Genomic DNA, 21,402 nt, shown 5'->3' with positions numbered 1-21,402 from the left:
TGTTTATCTACAGGATGGTGTCTGGCAGGAGATGGAAACTCCTAACGAGATGTCTAAGAACATCTGACAACAATGAGGGAAGCGCGCTGTTTGTCAGCTGCAGGGGGAATGGTGCCACTAAAATGGCTCTGGAAGCACGTTGCACATTGAAGATGCCCATGGCACACACACTGCCGCCGGCACACACACACAGAAGACACAGAACTTGCTTTTGTCACACAGATGTGTGGGTGGATTGGACTGAACGTGGCACAAATCCAACAGTTAGAAGCAAATTCATACGCTGACAAAGTCACGCTGAGCTACCAGCAAATGGTTTTATATCCGTCATTTCAGCTCTGTAACAAAAATGACATTTCAAGAAGCATGCGCCCTAAAAATAGGCGATAAATAATGGCAGCAGGATCATACACATATAGACACACTTATATCGTGAACATGTCCTATCTACTGAAAAGAAGGCACTTCCAAAGCAATGAAACCACAAAGAGCTGAAGTGTAATTAAACAAATCGCTCCATGAAGAGAACCCAAATTATTAATTTAAAATTTAAGATTTTATTAATCAAAAATTAAAAAGGTCACAGAACATAATTACAGACATACCCTGGTTTGGAACCACAAAAACAACCTACAAACCAAGGTATAAAAACCTACTCAATAGCCCTGAATCAGGCAGAACAATCTTGTTGATAATGGATGGTAATCCAAATGGATAGCTTACAATATAATTAGTACCATAGTAAAGTGCCTAAGGCATCCTTTTATTAATGCATCTTGTATGGAAGGTGAGTGCACCTCACATACCATAATTACAATTTGTAAAGAAGTATATTACCTGAATAACAAGGTGATAATGATGGATACTACTGAGTGGTGACAATAGCGGTGGTCAGATGGTTCCCCTGCGCCCTGACGCGCGTTTCCGCATTGATCTGTAGCAGTGCCAAAAGACATCTTAGGGTATGTGTCCACGGTCAGTAAACGCTGCGTGTTTGACGCTGCAGCGTCAAACACGCAGCGTCCAGATGTTCCAGCATAGTGGAGGGGATTTTTTGAAATCCCGTGTCCACTATGCGTGGAAACCCGCACGCGGCGGGCCTGCGACTCCGGACATGCTGCGCGTCTTTTCAGATCGCAGCATGTCCATACACCTTGCGGGGACGCAGCGTCCCCGCAAGGCATAACACAGGGCCCTATGGGAGGGGGGCGATGATCCCGGATGTGTACAGTTAACACATCCGGCATCATCGCGTCCCAGAAGGGCGCCGGCCATCCTGAACGTGGACACGCAGCCTTAGTCTTTTCCATATGGGTCCTGGCCTGGACTGCACCATGTACTTCTGATTTGCTGCTCTGTTGCAAATGGTATGTAAATTCATTTTTGCCATCTTTAACAGAATGTCCATGAGGCTCCCGGAAAAGGAAAAACTTCCCAGACTCCTTCAACACCAGTGAACATATTTCCCAGTCTTTGCAGAAACTTTTTTAGGCCCCATTCACACATTGAGTATTTGGTCAGCATTTCACATCAGTATCTATAAGCCAAAATCAGGAGTGGAACAATCATAGGAAAAGTATAATAGAAACACGTCACCACTTCTGCATTTATCACCCTCTCATGGTTTTGGCTTAGAAATACTGATGTAAAATACTGACCAAATACTGAATGTGTGAACGTGGCTTATGTGTGATGTTGCAACAGTGACATCAGCACATCCTCTTTTTTGCATTCCTGCTGCCAATCATATCCTGGCCACAGATCTCAGCAATTAGATACCTTCATCAGGATACTGATGGTGACTTCATGTTTCTCCTGAAGCCGCCACTACAGGGATATTGCAGAATTACATGACGCCTGTTGAAATAAATAGGGAACCACCATGCATGGTCCTACCAAGTCCTCCAGTGGGAGAATTACTTTTTCCATTCCATTGCCTAATAGAAGGGTTTATGAGACTGGGACATCCCTCTATGATATCTACAAACCCTAAGGGATTGCCCTGAGACAATGTATTTGCCTTTTGGAATTAAAAATGTAATTTTCTACCCCCCTCTCCAGCCTGTGCTGCTTCCACCGAGCTTTTATCACTCTGATATAGTGCAGGATTCTTACTAAGTGCGTCTTCTTAACGTTCATGCTCTGATAAACCCCCTACTCTGGCTCTGATTTTCTTTTCTGTTGCATGGCAAGTATAAAAGCAAAAAATATTTTTTTGCCATAAATTACATTGGATCCTGAATCATCGTTCTTCTCCAAGTTCTCAAAATATCACTTTATGGCTTTGTGCGCTATCTTGAGAGGACGAAAGCTGCCAGCGCCACCGCACCAAGCTGTTTTCCTCAATGATGTAGGTGTTATGTACAACACTCTACCTATCACGAGTTATATAAAGCAATGAATCATAGCAACGTACGAGGACGGAGCATATGGTCGATTTCAATATTATCATGATCTACAACCCACCACGTGTGGATCATTCAATTAACACTACTCTATACTACTGTGTTTGAAAATTAATTTTTTAATACATGTTTTTTTCTTAAAGGTGGGTCGTCGTTCCATTTAGTAAAAAAAATTCATATACCCTATGTTCAGGTTCCTCATCTCTTGACCACAATGGAGAATGATTACAGAGTATGACTTTATCTTTGGAGGACCTAACAAATGTACTGTATATTAATGGACAATGTGTAATGCTCAACATCCCCTGCGGAGGCACTGTTCGGAAACTGAACACTTATTGCCAGGTTTTACTACAGATAACAACTGATGATCTTTGGGGGTCCCAACAGTGGAACACTTTGCGACCAGCTTATTGTCTAGGTATAAGACTATAAAACCTTCCTGATCATGTTACCAGGAATGATGATAACAACTTTGGTCACAGCCACCCTTTTTGACAAATGATTCATTGTGAACCCTGTGATGATGGGATATCAGGACTTTGCACAGTAGCATTTATTGGATGGGGAGTAGGATTGTATCACAGGGGCTGGTTTGGCACCATCATTTTGATGGGGGTATGCATGGGTTCTGTGCATGCTGCCCTGTGGATGTGGTGTAATCCCTCATTGAGACGCAGGACTGATATAGCAAAGCCAGAGAAGTGTTATGGGTTTTGAAGGGTCCAAAGAAAAAACATGAGCCTGTTGATGGGTGGTATACATCATAGACAATAGAAAAAGAAAGTATGCATCTAAAATGAGATGGGGTCCATGGCTGGAGTGACTGATTATGAGACCGTGCATACATAGGCCGCATTATGTGCTCTTTCAACACAGTGTGGGTGGAAGTAGAGCGACCCTTGAGAATAACCCTAAACTGTTGAGCCACGGCTGGCAATTTACAACCAGTATTAGGGTGATTCTGTCCTAGTTTTTCCTATGTAAGTGGTTCCCCATTTTAAGAGACAAAGTGCCACTAAAATACCACGTGTGGCCTGGGAACCACACATTATATGGCACAGTAAGTATGGACACTGGAGTAAAGTCCTTGTCTGTGCCAAAGTACCTGCCCTCTAGGTGTATCCCCTAACAGGACCATTGTAGCGAATGGGTAACCAGTGTAATGACTGGCACAAAGTGGAGGCTTCGGTGAAGTGGCTGGACAGAAATATGATCCTGGCTGCCACATTCAGGATGGATTGGAGATGAGAAAGTTTAGTAATGGGGAGACCGATCAGAAGAGAGTTGCCATACTCCAGACGAGAGTGAGTAAGAGTGACAGTAAGAGTTTTAACAGTTTGAAAGGTGAGAAAAGGTTGGATGCAGGTAACACAAGCGAGCGTGTGATTGGATATAGGGAATTAAGGAAAGTTGCATGTGAAATATGACCCCAAGATAGCAGGCGTGCTGCTTGGGAGTTATGGTTAATCCCTCCAAGGTAAATTCAATGTCAGGTAGAATAAGGTTAGTTGAATGAGGAAACACAAGAAGTTCAGTTTTGGATAGATTCAGTTTCATACAGAGGGAAGACATTCCTTTGTATTTTGTATTAGGGTTCGGGTAATGTCAGGGGAAGAAGTGTATAATTGTGTGTCGTCAGCTAACCCAAATCTATTGATTGATTGACCAGTAGGGGCTGTGTATAGATAGAAGATAAGGGGGCCTAGGACTGAGCCCTGAGGAACCCAGATAATAAGGGGACAAGAATAGGAGTAAAGCCCCCGTCTCACTAAGCGAGATCGCTAGCGAGATCGCTGCTGAGTCACAAGTTTTGTGACGCAACAGCGACCTCAGTAGCGATCTCGCTATGTGTGACACGTAGCAGCGACCAGGCCCCTGCTGTGAGATCGCTGGTCGTGTCGGAATGGCCTGGACCTTTTTTTGATCGTTGAGGTCCCGCTGGGTAGCACACATCGCTGTGTTTGACACCTTACCAACGACCTCGTTGACGACTCAGACACTGAATCGTCATAATAGCTCCCATGTGACATCGTTGTACAGGTCGCTGGTGAGATGTCAAACAGTGAGATCGCAGCAGCGATCGTTGGAAGATCTCACTGTTTGACATCTCACCAGCGACCACATAGCGACGCAGCAACGATCCCTGACAGGTCGTATCGTTGTCGGGATCGCTTTAGCGTCGCTAAGTGAGACGGGGCCTTAAGTGCTAGCCAAGATACAGTGAAGGAGCGGCAGGGAGAGGTAGGATGAGAACCAGGAGAGAACAGTGTCCTTGAGGCTGATAGAGCGGAGCATAGTGAGGAGGAGCTGGTGATCCACAGTGTGAAATGTTGCAGAGAGACCATTAGATTTCACTGTTAATAGGTCATTAGAGACTCTAGTAAGGGCAGTTTCAGTAGAGCAAAAAACAGATTGTAGAGGGTCAAGAAGAGAGTGATCTGAGAGATAGCGCATTGGACGGGAGTGGACCAGGAGTTCAAGGCGTTTATATATAAAGGGAAGATTAGAGACAGGTCTATAGCTAGCAGCACAGTCCTGGTCAAGAGATAGTTTTTTAAGTAAAGGGGTTATGATGTCATGTTTAAATGAGGAGGGAAAAGAAGGTGGTGAAGTAGCATTGTTTGACCAGATGAAGGGCAGAGTTATAAGTTTTGAGCATGAACTTATAGTGGATGAAATCCTCTGCTAAAAGGGATTTTCTCCACTGATGCTCGGCGCACCTTGAGCAACGCTGAAGAAAGCGTGTTTGCATCATGTGCCAGGGCTACCGTCGTCTGGGTCATTTCTTTCTGCATACCATGTGCTGCTTCATCCAGGGCGGCCTGCAATGTATTATTGTAAGGCTACGTTCACATTAGCGGCGCCCGCCGCAGCGGCGGGCGCCGCAGCGGCGCCGCATGCATCATGCGCCCCTATATTTAACATGGGGGCGCATGGACATGCGGTGCACTTGCTTTTTGCGCCGCATGCGTCCCTGCGGCGCCCGCGTCGGGTCGCGGAGGACGCAGCAAGTTGCATTTTTGCTGCGTCCAAAATCAATGAAAAAAAGGACGCATGCGGCGCAAAAAGCTGCGTTGTGCATGTGTTCACATTTGCGCTGTGCGTTGCGGCGGCGACGCTGCGGCGCACACCGCAAATGTGAACGTAGCCTAATGGGGCAATGCTAAGTTTGGACAGGAGTGGGAGGAGATGGGAGCTAAAGATGAGTGTACATTGTCCATAAGCTGCCAGACGGGGAAACGCGTGAGGACCCGGGACGGGACACATGGAAACTGCGAAGCCAGACGGAGTATCCCACGGGCCGAAGAAGCCATTAAGCGAAGGGATAGCTCAGCAGAACAGAGAATGTGGAACAGTACTGTGCTATAACATCAATTGAACTCAAGATGCTAAGTAAAGTTGAACTGTTTGTTATCAAGCGAGTATCCCCTGATTTGTGTGGATTCGGGAGTCTGGAGACAGCGGATATCTGCGGAGGAAATGTGACTGTTCTGCACCACACCAACATAATATGGGAATCGGGACACTGTTTATTTGTAGGGTGCCAGGGTAAGGGAGCACAAGCCTCACATGTGCACTTCTGCTCTATTTAAGCTGGGGCTGTCCAGCACTATTCTCAGGGTTACATAGTCCCACTTTCGGGATTGTTGGAGGGTCCATAGGTCGTATGGATACGGGAAAACTTGCTGTTTTGTGTTCTGGCAATAGCCTTTATCTACCCGAAACACCTCCTGATGATGCACCGTCACTTCTAGGTATCAATATTTTAAGCTCTTCCGTTGGAGGAAGGCAAGGAAGCAAATTACTTTCATACCGTTTTCTTGAATTAACGTTCCCCTATGCATTTCTATTCTCGGAGTATAGTGGGAAAGTGAATTATTATTTGATATAGGTTTCAATAAATGTTATGGCATTGATTAGCGCTATTTGTCATATTTATTTTACCGTCTGACTTTGTATACAGAGAGGGGAGAATGAAAACCAAACGCGGGAATAAAAGGGCTTTATTGGTTATAATGATGGAGTTAATAGGGTTGAAGGCGCCTTTCAATCTCACAGAATTGCTTTACAGTCTCATGTTCCATTCTCCGATGGGTCCCTAACTCGATTTGCACTGTCTCAAATCTGGTCTTTTCCTTACTGATGAGAATTTTGTGGTTTCCTAGCAAATGTGCGGGGAGTTTAGAGCACCTAAACGGATTACAGGTTAGGCAGGGAACAATTTTCAGTTTCAAGTGTTTGAAACACATATTCTGACTTCATTTATTCGTATTCCTTGGTTGATAAAAAGATCAAATAATATAATGGTGGAAAACTTGGAGAATATAATAACGCAATCATAGAGTAATATAATGATATAATGCAGTAATACAAACATATAAGAGTACAATTATACTATAATAATACAACAGTAATATAATATAAGAAAATGATATAACAATAACACAATGATATAAAAGTACAATGATCATATAAAACACAATGATAATATGATCTAATGATACAATAATATGATAATACAGCGATATAATAATATGCAAATACAATGCTAGTATAACATAATACAATATTATACAATGATAATATAATAATGAAATTATGTTAGACAATTCTAAAATAATATAATTCAATTATATAATATAAGAATATAATGATACTAGATGGTGGCCCGATTCTAACGCATCGGGTATTCTAGAATTTGCATGTCCACGTAGTATATTGCCCAACCATGTAGTATATTGCACAGCCCACATAGTATATTGCCCAGCCACGTAGTATATTGCCCAGTCACGTAGTATATTGCCCAGCCACGTAGTATATTGCCCAGTTGCCCAGTTACGTAGTATATTGCCTAGTGACGTAGTATACAGCACAGAGCCACGTAGTATATTGTACAGCGACATAGTATACAGCACAGAGCCACGTAGTATATTGCCCAGCGATGTAGTATATTGCCCAGCCACGTAGTATATTGCCCAGTTACGTAGTATATTGCCCAGTGACGTAGTATACAGCACAGAGCCACGTAGAATATATTGCACAGCCCACATAGTATATTGCCCAGCCACGTAGTATATTGCCCAGTCACGTAGTATATTGCCCAGCCACGTAGTATATTGCCCAGTTGCCCAGTTACGTAGTATATTGCCTAGTGACGTAGTATACAGCACAGAGCCACGTAGTATATTGCACAGCGACATAGTATACAGCACAGAGCCACGTAGTATATTGCCCAGCGATGTAGTATATTGCCCAGCCACGTAGTATATTGCCCAGTTACGTAGTATATTGCCCAGTGACGTAGTATACAGCACAGAGCCACGTAGAATATATTGCACAGCCACATAGTATATTGCCCAGCCACGTAGTATATTGCCCAGCCACGTAGTATATTGCCGTTGCCGTTACGTAGTATATTGCCTAGTGACATAGTATACAGCACAGAGCCACGTAGTATATTGCACAGCGACGTAGTATACAGCACAGAGCCCCGTAGTATATTGCCCAGCGATGTAGTATATTACCCAGCCACGTAGTATATTGCCCAGCCACGTAGTATATTGCCCAGTTACGTAGTATATTGCCCAGTGACGTAGTATACAGCACAGAGCCACGTACTATATTGCACAACGACGCAGTATACAGCACAGAGCCACGTAGTATATTGCCCAGCCACGTAGTATATTGGCCAGCTACGTAGTATATTGCCCAGTCACGTATGTCACAGGTTAAAAAATAAACATATACTCACCTTCCGAGGGCCCCTTGTAGTTCTGTCGCCTGTGTGCGGTGCAGGATGCAGCTTCCGGTCCCAGGGTGTGATGACGTCGCGGTCACATGACCATGACGTCATGGCAGGTCCTTCTCGCGCAGGCGCGCAGGTCCTGTGATGATGTTGCGGTCACATGACAGGTCCTTCTCGCATACCATCCTTGCCACCGGAACCTGCCGCTTGCACGGAGCGGTCACCGGAGCGTCGCGAGGAGCGGGAAAGGCGACAGAAGGTGAGTATATAATGATTTTTTTTATTATTATTATTTTTAACATTAGATGTTTTTACTATTGACGCTGCATAGGCAGCATCAATAGTAAAAACTTGGTCACACAGGGTTAATAGCGGCGGTAATGGAGTGAGTTACCTGCGGCATAACATGGTCCGTTACCGCTGGCATTAACCCTGTGTGAGCGGTGACTGCGGGGAGTATGGAGCGGGCGCCGGGCACTGACTGCAGGGGAGTAGGGAGGGACTAATCGGACTGTGGCCGTCGCTGATTGGTCGCGGCAGCCATGACAGGCAGCTGGCCAATCAGCGACCAATGAATATCCGTGACAGACAGACAGAAAGACAGACAGACAGAAAGACGGAAGTACCCCTTAGACAATTATATAGTAGATATTGTAGGAATACTGTGATAATATATAAATATGATATAATAACAAAATGATAATAGAGTAATAAACTTTAATAATACTAATATATAATAATATGCAAATACAATGATAATATAATACAATAATATAAGAAAAGAATACATGACAACATAATATAATAATGCAGCGTCCCAGAGTCCTGGTCGTTGCAGTAATGTTGTCCTTCCACCAGGGGGAGTGATATTACGTCTGGAGGCAATAAAGGAGATCTTCTGTCCAGGTATCACAACCACACACAACACACTTCACACTCCAGTCCACCAGGGGGAGCAAAGGTTCTATCTATTAGGCCACTCCTCACAGTTAGGTAAAACTGGTGGGTTGGTTAGGAAGTTAGACAGAAGCTGACTGGGCTTCACCCAGACAGTAAGAGCTCGACAGAGTTTGGCAGAAGCTGGCTGGAGTGGGTTTCAGCCAGATCCAGACTGCGGTCTGAGGAGTACGAGGGTCCACGGAGCTGCGCCTGCCCCACATGCGGCAGCATCCAAAGAAAGAGACATTGAAAGGAAGTGTATTGCAATGAGTGAGAAACGAAGGCATAGCAACAAGTGGATACCAGAGAGGATAGTGACCGAAGAGAAACGGCATCCTTCTGGTGCGCGAGCCGGTGGCCAGAATACCGAGGGAGTAAAGTGCTCTACGCCTTGCTTCAGAGACTGGCAGGACAGTCAATTCCAAGTTGGCTGCCCGACCTTAATACCTAAGAAGACACGGTGGCAACTTGTGGGGGTCGGGGCGTCTCTAGGGTCCCTATAAACAAGCCTCAGGCCATCAGTCATACGGGTTTTGTTCTATCCGACTATGGGGAACAGTGAGAAGAGTAATAACAGTGAGGACCTCATTAGAGCTTAAGCAAGTGGGAACCTACTGTGTTACTGGGTGCATAGGAAGGCTATTGCATTCCACCTGGATAAGGAGACTCTGGATTTGCCTTCAGACCGGCCGGACTCTGCCTACCCCGTGATCCGGTGCCCTGGACTGTGGACACTGAAGCCTTCAGTAAAGGTAAAGAGACTGCAACCTTGTGTCCTTGTTATTCACTGCGCCTCACATCATTCACCATCTACACCTCTGGGAAGCCCTGGGGACACACTCCACCTGTGGGAAGGTATACCATCTAGCTGCCATAACATCACCCCAGCGGACCCCTAAGCAGCGTCGGTCACCCTGACCGAATACCACAGGTGGCATCACGAACATTATATAAACTTTTCCTTTTATTGGACACCCCTCAGAGGGCCACGGACCGGGTCGGGCCACCGTGACATCCCCCGAACCTAAGGACCCGGTGCCGAGTACCCCATTGCCCTTGCGTGGGGGCGATCCAATAACACAATTATATAAAAGTACAATGATATCATATAGGAATTCTATGATAATATAATATAAATATACCATGATGTAATATGAGAATACAATGATAATACACTTTAATAATACAATAATATAATAAAAGAATACATGATAATATAATAATGCAATTATTTAACGTTATTTAAAGTTCAACGTTAATATAATATACCACAATAATATAAGAAAAAAATTTTTTTTTTTTTTATTTACCACTTTGCTGCTGATTAAATAAATGAATAATCTGATATGTAACCCTAATGACTCATGATAATGACATATGGCCTCTATAGAGTGAGGTCAACCACTTTGATCTTCCCACTATAAATTAGGTGGCTTTTGACTCTGTATCCCCAGTTTGGCTATATATTACATGGATGATCATTTATTTGTATGGCTGGTTAATTACCGTATTTATTGAGGATGAACGCTTAGGTCAGCTGATCATGAAGTATCCTACTGCCAAGACCTTTTGTGATCAGCTGAAATCTTTGGGGGTACCAAATAGCAAATGTACAATTTCCCTGCAGTGCCTCCACAGGGTCAATTAAGTATTACACTTTTTTTTTTCTTTTTTTTAAATCAGTAGGTTATTAATGTAATGCATGGATGTGCCAAACCATTAAATATGCTCTTTATGGCCACTTTTCTTTCTGGCTTAAAGATGAGAGTCCAAAACAGCAGAACCCACTTTACAAACTGTCATCTATAAATGGGAGGACTTCCAGGTTTTGGGTTTGGTTAAATATGTTCTCAGTATCTTCTATGACTTTGTATTAGATAGATGATTGTTTTTCTCCAAGCTCTGAATGTTTTATTTTTGTTTCCTGAAGGAATCTGAATGTCAGTGACTTTTCTGCTGTGAATTTTTCATGAGTGCTTCAATATCTGATAAATAATAAGTGAGAGGCCAAGTTCCAGTTATTTTTATTGCATATAATTGACAGTACCATGGCATACTCTGTGTATTTCAGAGGAATAATGGAAAGTTCTATATAAGATTAAAACTTTTTGAACCTTTGTATTCCATAAATTGCCCAACCCCCCTCTCTATGGTGCCCTAGACAACCGCCTACACTGGCGAGCCCTCGTACCACTCTTGTATGAAAGTCAAATCAGGTCTTCTCCGACCAATTATTCTTAAGGTGCCCATACAAATGTGATAGCTGTGGGCTGAGCAAATGGCTATGTCTCTATAGGCAGCCATCTCCCCCAACGCTGCTAAACACATGAGCAATCAACTTGACCGAGCGGTCATGTGCTGTCAAAAGGAGCAAGAGGAGAAACTCATTGCCCATTGCCAGACTCCTCTGGTAGCTTCTTATCTCCACTGAAAACAAAAAGGATGACTTTTATCAAATATGTATGGGGGGATTTTAGACTATTATCAGGCTTACTACAGAATTTAGTGCAAACCTTCCTTAAATTCCTTACGTTCAACAGAATAGACTAAAGATGTCTCTAAAGTGATAATTTGGAGGCTTTGAAGACGTTTTTTATATATTGGATTCAAACTTTAGAGTTCAAGACGCTGATGCAGAGGAACTTCCAAAGAAGGAAGAAGGAGGCTGACTACAGAGGTTCCTACCAGAACCTACATTCAGGATGTGCTGGGCCTGGTAGGAACTTCTATAGTCAGTTCAGCCTCCTTCCTACTTTTTTGAAGGTTCCTGTGCATCAGTGTCTTGAACCAGATAGTGCAATACTTCAGCGGTACCACAAAATGCTTTATTTGTCACTAACATTGGAGGTCCTCGAGGCCTGGTCACCCAGACCTTACATATAGGATTCCATACTCTATACCCAAAGCTATTGAAAACTATTGGAAATATTTTTTTAGCAACTATCTCCAGGTTTTTTTTTTTTACCTTACACCAATGTTAGTTAAGCACATTATGGCTGTAATATATGAAGCCAATTAAGTCTTGCCATTTTCCTACTTTAGGGTGAAGATTTCTCAGGCACTGGAGACCACATGCACATGGCCCCTCTGACTTCTCCATTTGTTGTTAGTGAAGAAAATAAGGCAGATTTACTAAAAAAAAAATAATAATAAATTCAGAGTAGACAGTCCTAACATGTGCCAAAATGATCATAATTGTTTGTACTGTTTGCTAAATTTTGTCCATTATTAGACTGTCTCTATACCTGATCCATTCTTGCATTTGTTCCTTTTTCTTTTTGTCTATCTTTTGGTGTTTTTCACCTTTTTTTTTTCATTTCTGCTGTATTCATCTTTTAATTTTCTATTGCAGGAGAGGTTTTTACTTTCCAGATAAAATTTTTGTGCATATGTACTCCGCTTCCACGCATGGAGTAATTTTGTGTACAGTACATATTTTGGAGAATGATTTAGTCCCATCGGTGGATATCCCTGAAAACTCTAGTATTGTGTTCAGAAGGAATACGAGTTACCTTTGGAACGTGGGTGCTGTCTCATAGCAGAATGAACGGCCACAGATACATCAACAAAAATGGAGTAACCAACCATAGCGGTACACAGTGCAGCATTGTAGTTGGGAGGATAAGCAGATATTGTAGTCAGGAAATAACCACAGGTCGGTATGTAGGGAGGAGAGTCAAGTTAACGGTCTCTCTTGCGTGTCTGGGCTGAAGATGTCGGGGCAGTCACCAGTGTTGCAGGGGGAAGAGATTTCGGACCGGAGCAGTTCAGGGCACCTGACTGATGGGGGTGGGTCCAACATAAATAGCAGTTTGAGTGGGAAGACGGGACACTTGGCAGAGACCGAGCTTGTGAGTAGTGAGACGGTTAACTCCCTCTTCATGTACCCACGCCCGCTAGCTGTGCCTATACCCCCAGCTAGCCAGACTGCCGACACATCCTACCCTCAGCCGAAAGAGACTTCTTCACCAGGTAGTGACCAGGATAAAGTACAGACCTTCGCTCCGCTCACCACCACGGAGGCACCGCCTAGTCCCATCCTTGCGGTGCCTGCTAAAGACTGGCCTGTGCCTTAGGCTGTGTGCGATGGACTGTGTGTTCTACTGCGGGCTTGCTCACTCACTTAACTTTCTGCTTCTTCTTCTGTGCCGCCGACCATCACCTCTACCCCACCGTGCGCATGGATCAGGCGATCGTGTGCCGAAGAACCCGGAAGATTCGTCATCGCAAGGAGAAAGCGCATCGCTCATCTGCGGGACTGGATCGGAGACATCTCGCGCCGCCTGCGGCGCTACCGAGGGATCTTCCAGCCACCTTCCTCCAGCGCACAGAGACTGATAAGTTAACCTGTTATATTCTTGTGCATTTGACTTTCCCCATCCTCCAATCACCTCCTTTACCCCCCTGCTTGTACCATTACTGTTCCTATACATAAAGAACCTGTTAACCCTTGCTCTGCCTCCTGTGTGTCACTGCTTCCTACGCACCTGCTAGCATCCTACAGGTACATGGTGCAGCAGTATAGTTGGAAGGATAAGCAAGCAGGTATCATCGTCAGGAAATAGCCAGAGGTTGGTACACTGAGCAGCAGTAAGATCTTGTGGATAAGCAGAAGGTAGAAAGAGGCTAGAATAAAGGCTGGGAGCTGAAATAATCTTGCAAAGAAGGAAGTGCAATGCCAGGTTTAAGTAGGGTGCTCAATCAGGAGATCACAGGGTGGGGCCAATCATGAACTCAGGGTGGAGACAATCAGGAGCAACACAGGTACTAGTATCTGATTTAGCAAGGAACTGTCCAGCGAGCTGAATAGCTCAGAGGGAAGAGCTGGTGCACAAGAGCTGCTGAGTTCGAGTCCTGACATCAGATTGCATACAGAGGCTGAATAACATAAAATCCTTCTGAATAAATAAATTGGCTACTTTGCATCCAGAGGGTTTGAACCTTAGTACTGAGCGCACCCATTGATGGAACATCATCATATAACTTAGCTTAATAGTATTAAATGTTTGGGTTCTGTCTATAAACACAAATAAGTCCTGCCAAACTATTTTTGATCCAGATCTGGTGGAGCCGCCCAGGTGGATGGGCTCTTAGGAGTATTTGAATTGTACTTATTTATTATGTCTTTTCCTCTTTAATTACATTTTTAGTGTATTATTGATTTGTATTATTGTTTTGTCTTATATGATTTATAATTATTTACATTTTATGTATATTTATGATTTTTAAAGCCTGTATGCAATTAAGTATCAACCAATCACGGCAGTGTCTGTCTATTTAAAGCACTGAGCGTGGTATACATTTTATAATCACCTGATGAAGGGAACGGATCGCCCCGATACGTGTTGTGTGTTGAATAAATAAACTTTTCTTTTCTGACCTGGGTGGTTCCTGATTCAGAGCGGGGCGCCCTGTTGATTTCCACCGCCCACCTTTCATTGTTTTTAACAATAACAAAGATGGTGCAAGGCATGTGAAATCGCAAAAGGGGCCAGGATTTTGACTCCGTTAGCCTAATAACTCTCCCGCCGCGTCTCCCGTAATAACATATTAGTGTGATGCATAATAGGGATATTTTGAGCATCTTTCACACTTGATAACGAGCTTTTTTTTTCGGCAACAGGATCCATAAAAAATACAAAGCATCACATCTGGATTGTGTCTACAGGGAAATCTCATGAAGGCTGGTAAATAAAATCCCCAAAGAGAGAGGGGAAGGCGGAGGGGGTGCATAAATCCCCAGAGCTGAGGTCATTCAGAAATATACGACCCAGCGGAGGGGCGAAGCCGAGAAGCAGGAATTTAAAGGCTGCGTGAATTGTTTGAACAGGTGCAATAAATACAAGACATAGAAATGTGATAAAAGAATATACACTCATTTTAATAGCTCAACCTCATTACTAAGTGTCATAAATGTCAGCCGCTGTTGAGGGCAATCATTCAATGTTCTTACTGGGAGATTTAAGGTTTTTTTTTCTTTCTTAGCTTCATTCCCCCATCTGTAAATGATGTCGTTTATAAGAACATGCAAAGAGTGGCGGCATTTTACTGCAAGTAATAATTTAGAGATCAGCGGAGCAGGTATGGAAGAGAGAAATGGCCATAAAATTGTTTTACCTCTTACCGAGAACAAGGAATAGATGCAGAAGGGGGCAGCTCTGATATTCCAGCAATTCAGATGATAAAATCAATACGCAGCTGTGTTTGCCTCCACTTGGTAAAAAAAAAAAAAACTAAAAGAAAATAAAAAAAAGAGATTGGTATTTTTCCGTGCAAGCAAAAACGCCGCGTGCTACCATTTATGGCAGGTAAGAAATAAGAGGCACTTGCCCCATATGCTTCGTAACCTTAGCTCGTATTTAATGCCAGTCGTTCTGTAGCATCAAGAAAAGACAGAATTTTCCAACCTTCATCCACCTGCATCGGCAGAAATCACTTATTTATGAGGCACAGTGGAGTCTTTTTTTTATACAAGATCATAATATACTCCTTTTCCAGGTATGTGGCCAATATTAAAAATATGTCAAATTAACCTTTACGTAATATTAAAACAAGAAAGCAAAAAAAAAGCAACAAAAAAAAGTGTTAACATCAACCGTGATTCAGTCATTTTATAGGACATGAAAGGGACGTGTTCTCCTTATAGTCATCAATCTAAGTGCTTGTGCAGACGACCGTATGTTCGGTCTGAGTTTGATGCGACAAAACATCGGATGGCACTTGGACCACTGTTATTCTATGGAGCTGTGCACATTTCAGATTTTGTCCTCATCTGAATCTGTCCGAGGAATAAAAATGGAAGCAGGACTGAGTTTCGCCTGTTATTCAGATCGTACTAGGCCATAAAAGTCAATGAGTTTGTGGAAAACATCGGCCTGCACTCAGATGCCATCTAAGTGCGATCCGATTTCTACAGACTGACAGAATGCCAACCCTGACCCATAGGTAAATACACTGTTGGTTAATTTGCGACTCTTTAAAAAGCATTGAGACATGACGAGGGATATTAGCAGGTGCCTTTGGTTCGGATGTTATCTCTAGTTGGGTTTCAAGGGACTTAACTGGGTTGGACATTGATTTACAGGGTAGCCGCCTATGGGGAACATTAGACATTTTTCTTTCTTTTGGAGGAGAGCTAATTTGCCTATGTATAGCACAATAATTGACATTTCCAGAATCGTCTTTGTAGTTTTGATTTTCTTCTATCTACTGTATTTATTTATTAGAATTGACCAAAAAGATTTGCAGGACCCTGATCTTGTGGCCACGTTGATAGTCCACTCCTAAGGTTCCAGCGGGCACTGACTACCAACATGGCCACTGGACCGGGGTCCTGACAATGTTTTTGCTCAACCATCTACAGTATCTGTCTGTCTATCTCTCAGGGACATATGACTCCTATGTCACCTCTGTGACCTTGACTATAAGGGACTGGCGGTAATGAATGATTATATAACAGACTTGCCCGCACTTGCTATTAACCCCAGCCATGACACTGACATGCAGATAACTCCTCCATGTAGCATAGCTACGCGGCAGACATTGCACTGAAGGTCAGTATTAATGATGATTAAGCCCTAAACCACATTTAGTGTCACACGAGAGCAATAAGCAATGTAGTGCCGAGTCCGTCCTTCTTCCTTAGTGCTAAAATGACACTGGGTCTGTTTCTATGGCAACTCCTCTCAATCAATATCCTTTGATTTGCAGCACTCTGCAGTCATGCGAGGTTGTACTGGTTCTTATTTTACTGGTTATGTTGCGGAGGGGAATCAAAGACAAGGAGCGGGTCACCGAAATTATACAGAGGTTCTCTGCCACCGTAATTACTGAGATATGGCTGTAAGTTCTGGCTCTTATCAAAGGAGCCGGCTGAAGTACAGGTAAAAGTGGCCGAGTTGATTGTTAGAGAGTGGATCGATCTGGGAACATTGATATATGCGCTGCTCTGCTTCTCCGGTATCTGTTCAATTTATTATCGTGAGATGTATCCAGATGACAGCGAAGGAGACGCCGCACTCCCGTCCAGCTCTGCAGTTAATTGGCGCTCCTTCCAATAAACCTGCACTCAAAATATATAGCGAGCTCATGGAAACCATTGGATACGTAGATAAAGGAAGGTTCGAGAGGTTCTCCACTTAATTTATAAAGAAAATCTGATTACCAATACAAATTTACTCATTAGTCAGACAGGTTGCTAGGGAAACACTGCCTAACAACAACAGCTAAGGAGTGGTCAGGGAGCGTGGCCATAGCAACCAGGCTGTCTCAGATTCCTAGCCTTCAGCTCCGGGCAAATCTCATACCAGAAAAGGGATCTGGAGGGTGAGCTGTCCTCCTATAAAAGTTTGTTTTTATTGCCAAAATTATCCTCATTTGTCAAAAATACATTGGGCGGAGTCAGATTAAAAATTTGTTTTAGGCCTCGGAGCCTGAGCTGGAGTAATTTTTTTCATTGTAATTGCCAAGAGATTTTGATAAGAAGGTTAATACGTACTCGCCACGTTTTGAAATGGTATATCTGGGAGTTTCATAAAAGTGGCAAATCAAGAGGCACACAAAATCGTTTCATTATGCTTAACATAACTATATACACCGTGTTCATAAATATTAGGCAATTTGTATTTTTGATGAATAGTTTTATTATTGCTTTAGGATCTAGGTCAATCTATAAGGTTAATAAACCTGAATATTTAAGAAAGTGTCTTTCTTAGAAAAATATCTATGTGTGCAGAATAATTATGCAACTAAATGAAAAATGTACATTTTCAATCTCACTAGTTTATTTTCATCTGTTACAGTGAGAATAAGAACCAAACATCTCTATGTACCAAATACATTTTTTATACAAATATATAAAACTAAAAGAGCTATGTTCCTCTTGCTCTGTAAACCGCACCCTTGAAGCCATACGCTACTTGTAATGGATCTCCAGTTGGCTTGTATAAGCAATTGGTGGTGGCAGCTAGTGGTGGCTCGGTTTTTTGCTATTGCGGAGCTGACAGTGACTGTACTGGCATATATATATATATATATATATATATATATATATATATATAAATATATATATATTCCATGCATAGGAGTTGGAGGTGTATATACCATATGCTCACTGAGAGTTCCACAATAACCAACCTAGCTGTGGAAACAGCCGTGACCATGGCCATCACTCGTCACTCAATTGCGTAATTGTCCTGATGATTGAAGAAAGCGGAGTTGTGTCCCCTGACAAACTAGTGACAACAGTGGGATCTGTGTGATCTGCCTGGTGTCATCCATGACTTATTGGTGACAGCGGTGGGGTAGCGTGATCCCACTGGCTGTTATCCGTGACAAACTGGTGGCAGTGGTGGGATCTGTGTGATCTGTCTGGTGTCATCCATGACTTATTGGTGACAGCGGTGGGGTAGCGTGATCCCCCTGGCTGGTATCCGTGACAAACTGGTGGCAGTGGTGGGACCTGTGTGATCTGTTTGGTGTCATACATGACTTATTGGTGACAGCTGTGGGGTAGCGTGATCCCACCGGCTGGTATCCGTGACAAACTGGTGGCAGTGGTGAGATCTCTCTGGTGAAATCTGTGACATATTGGTGACAGCAGTAGGGGTAACGTGACCCCCCAGTTGTTATCTGTGACAGTGGCAGTATCCATTGTAATGATGAGTCTCAGGATCAATACAATCAGTATAATCCACAGAATCCACTGCGGGGGTTCAGTAAAGAAGTAGAGTAAATCTCACCAAAAATGTGTCAAGTGGAAGTGGCGTAAAGAGCAAACAGCGTCTAAATATTTATGCTATGTACTAACATTATGCATCTTTACTGACTGCTGTGAGCTGCTAAGAGCAAATGTGAGTTATCTGCACTTTGCGTCTCTGCTGTCTCATCGAATATGCCCGGTAGAGTTTAAGTACTACAAGCGGGCACAGGCTGCCCTGACACGCTGACAAAGAAATTATTGTCATGGCGTTGTAAGAGTAATAGGATAGTGGCAGAGACTCGCCATTACCGGGATGAATAAAGTAGGACAGACACATGCTTGCAGCCTGGATGGTAGTTATAAGCACATTACTAAATATAGAAAAAACTTGGTAAACTTTACTTCTTGTTGAAAGGGTATGTGTCAGTTCGGTGCCATTTTTAGGATTTCTTATTGCTGCCAATGACCAGAAACATACTTCTGCCATGACCATACCCTGGAGGAAAGAAAACTAGGAGACGGAAGAGCGCAATAGGATCTTATCTGATGGTAACGGAAAATTAGAAAAGTGAAGTCACTCACCCGGGGAAGTTGCAATATAGCAACCTTTGGTAGACCTGTAATACAGCTGCTGTAGGACAATGGTCACAAATGGACCCAGGCAAGGTATATAGCAGGATGGAGGTGTCATTCGATGCAACACCTACTAGTAGGTTTTTTGTTGTGAACTGTGTTTCTGGGCTCCCTCTGGTGGTCACTAACGGTACTGTGTTAGACATGTCTTGTTGCAGGCCTGGGCTCCAGCTGGGTCATTAAGCAGCGGGTGTTCCCTATTTAGGTCTCCTCTGGACTCAGTCTCTTGCCTGGCATCGTTGTATCCAGTCCAATAAGGTTTCCTCCTGATTCCTTTCCGTCTGTCTCATGCAAGAAAAGCTAAGTCCGTTTTGAATACTTTGGATCATTTGCATTTTTCAGTGTTTTTGTCCAGCTTCCTTGATATGTGATTTTCTGGCTCGCTGGAAGCTCTAGGGTGCTGATATTCCCCCTCCGCACCGTCAGTCGGTGTGGGGGTTCTTGAAATATTCAGCGTGGATGTTTTTGCAGGGTTTTCTGCTGACCGCATAGTTCACTTTCTATTTTCTGCCTATCTAGACTAGTGGGCCTCACTTTGCTGAATCTAGTTCATCTCTACGTTTGTGTTTTCCTCTTGCCTCACCGTTATTATTTGTTGGGGGCTTTCTAAATCTTTGGGGTTCAATTGCTCTGGAGGCAAGTGAGGTCTTATTTTCCCTCTAGGGGTAGTCAGTTCTCCGGCTGGCTCGAGACGTCTAGAATCAACGTAGGCACGTTCACCGGCTACTTCTAGTTGTTGTGTTAGGATCAGGTATGCGGTTAGCCCAGTTTCCACCTCCCTAGAGCAGTTCCTATGTTTTTTGTAGACCTTGCCGGAATACCAGAGATCCTCTACCACTGGGATCATAACAGAATGCCAGGCCTAAAGAAAATGTTTATTGCATCGCAGAAGCGGGATTAAAAAGAAGTTCTGAGTTTGTTTTTTTTTTTTTTTTTGTGTTGCTGCAGTTCGCCTAGCTTCTTCAATCCCCTTTTCTCTGAGTGGCTTGAGCTCTGCTGCAGATATGAATGTCCAGACTCTGACTTCTAGTGTGGATCAGCTTGCTGCTAGGGTGCAAAGCATTCAGGATTTTGTTATCCATAGCCCTATGTCTGAACCAAAAATACCTATTCCTGAGCCGTTTTTTGGAGATAGATCTAAGTTCCTGAATTTTAGAAATAATTGCAAATTGTTTCTGTCTCTGAAACCTCGTTCCTCTGGTGATTCCACTCAGCAAGTTAAGATTGTTATCTCCTTCTTGCGCGGCGACCCTCAAGATTGGGCCTTCTCTCTGGCGCCAGGAGATCCTGCATTGGTGAATGTTGATGCGTTTTTTCTGGCACTTGGTTTGCTTTATGAGGAGCCTAATCTTGAAAGTCAGGCTGAAAAGATGTTGCTGGCTATCTCTCAAGGTCAGGACGAAGCTGAGGTGTATTGTCAAAAATTTCGGAAATGGTCCGTGCTTACTCAATGGAATGAGTGTGCCCTGGCCGCAAATTTCAGAAATGGTCTTTCTGAAGCCATTAAGAATGTGATGGTGGGGTTTCCTATCCCTACAGGTCTGAGTGATTCAATGGCTCTGGCCATTCAAATTGATCGACGTTTGCGGGAGCGCAAATCTGCTAATCCTTTGGCAGTGCTGTCTGAACGGTCACCTGATTCTATGCAATGTGACAGAATTCTGACCAGAGCCGAGCGGCAAAATCATAGACGTCAAAATGGGTTGTGTTTTTACTGTGGTGATTCAACACATGTTATCTCAGCATGCTCTAAGCGCTTAAAAAAAATTGTTGTTAATCCTGTCGCCATTAGTACTTTTCAGCCTAAGTTTATTTTGTCTGTGACTTTAATTTGTTCATTATCTTCTTACTCAGCTATGGCTTTTGTAGATTCTGGTGCTGCTCTGAGTCTGATGGATTTGTCGTTTGCCAGGCGATGTGGTTTTGTCCTGGAGCCTTTGGAAAATCCTATTCCTCTTAGAGGAATTGATGCTACG

The sequence above is a fragment of the Ranitomeya variabilis genome, chromosome 7 (assembly GCF_051348905.1).
Source record: "Ranitomeya variabilis isolate aRanVar5 chromosome 7, aRanVar5.hap1, whole genome shotgun sequence".
Taxonomy (NCBI): Eukaryota; Metazoa; Chordata; class Amphibia; order Anura; family Dendrobatidae; genus Ranitomeya; species Ranitomeya variabilis.
The sequence above is the reverse complement of the archived record's forward strand: the minus strand, read 5'-3'. Positions refer to the sequence as shown.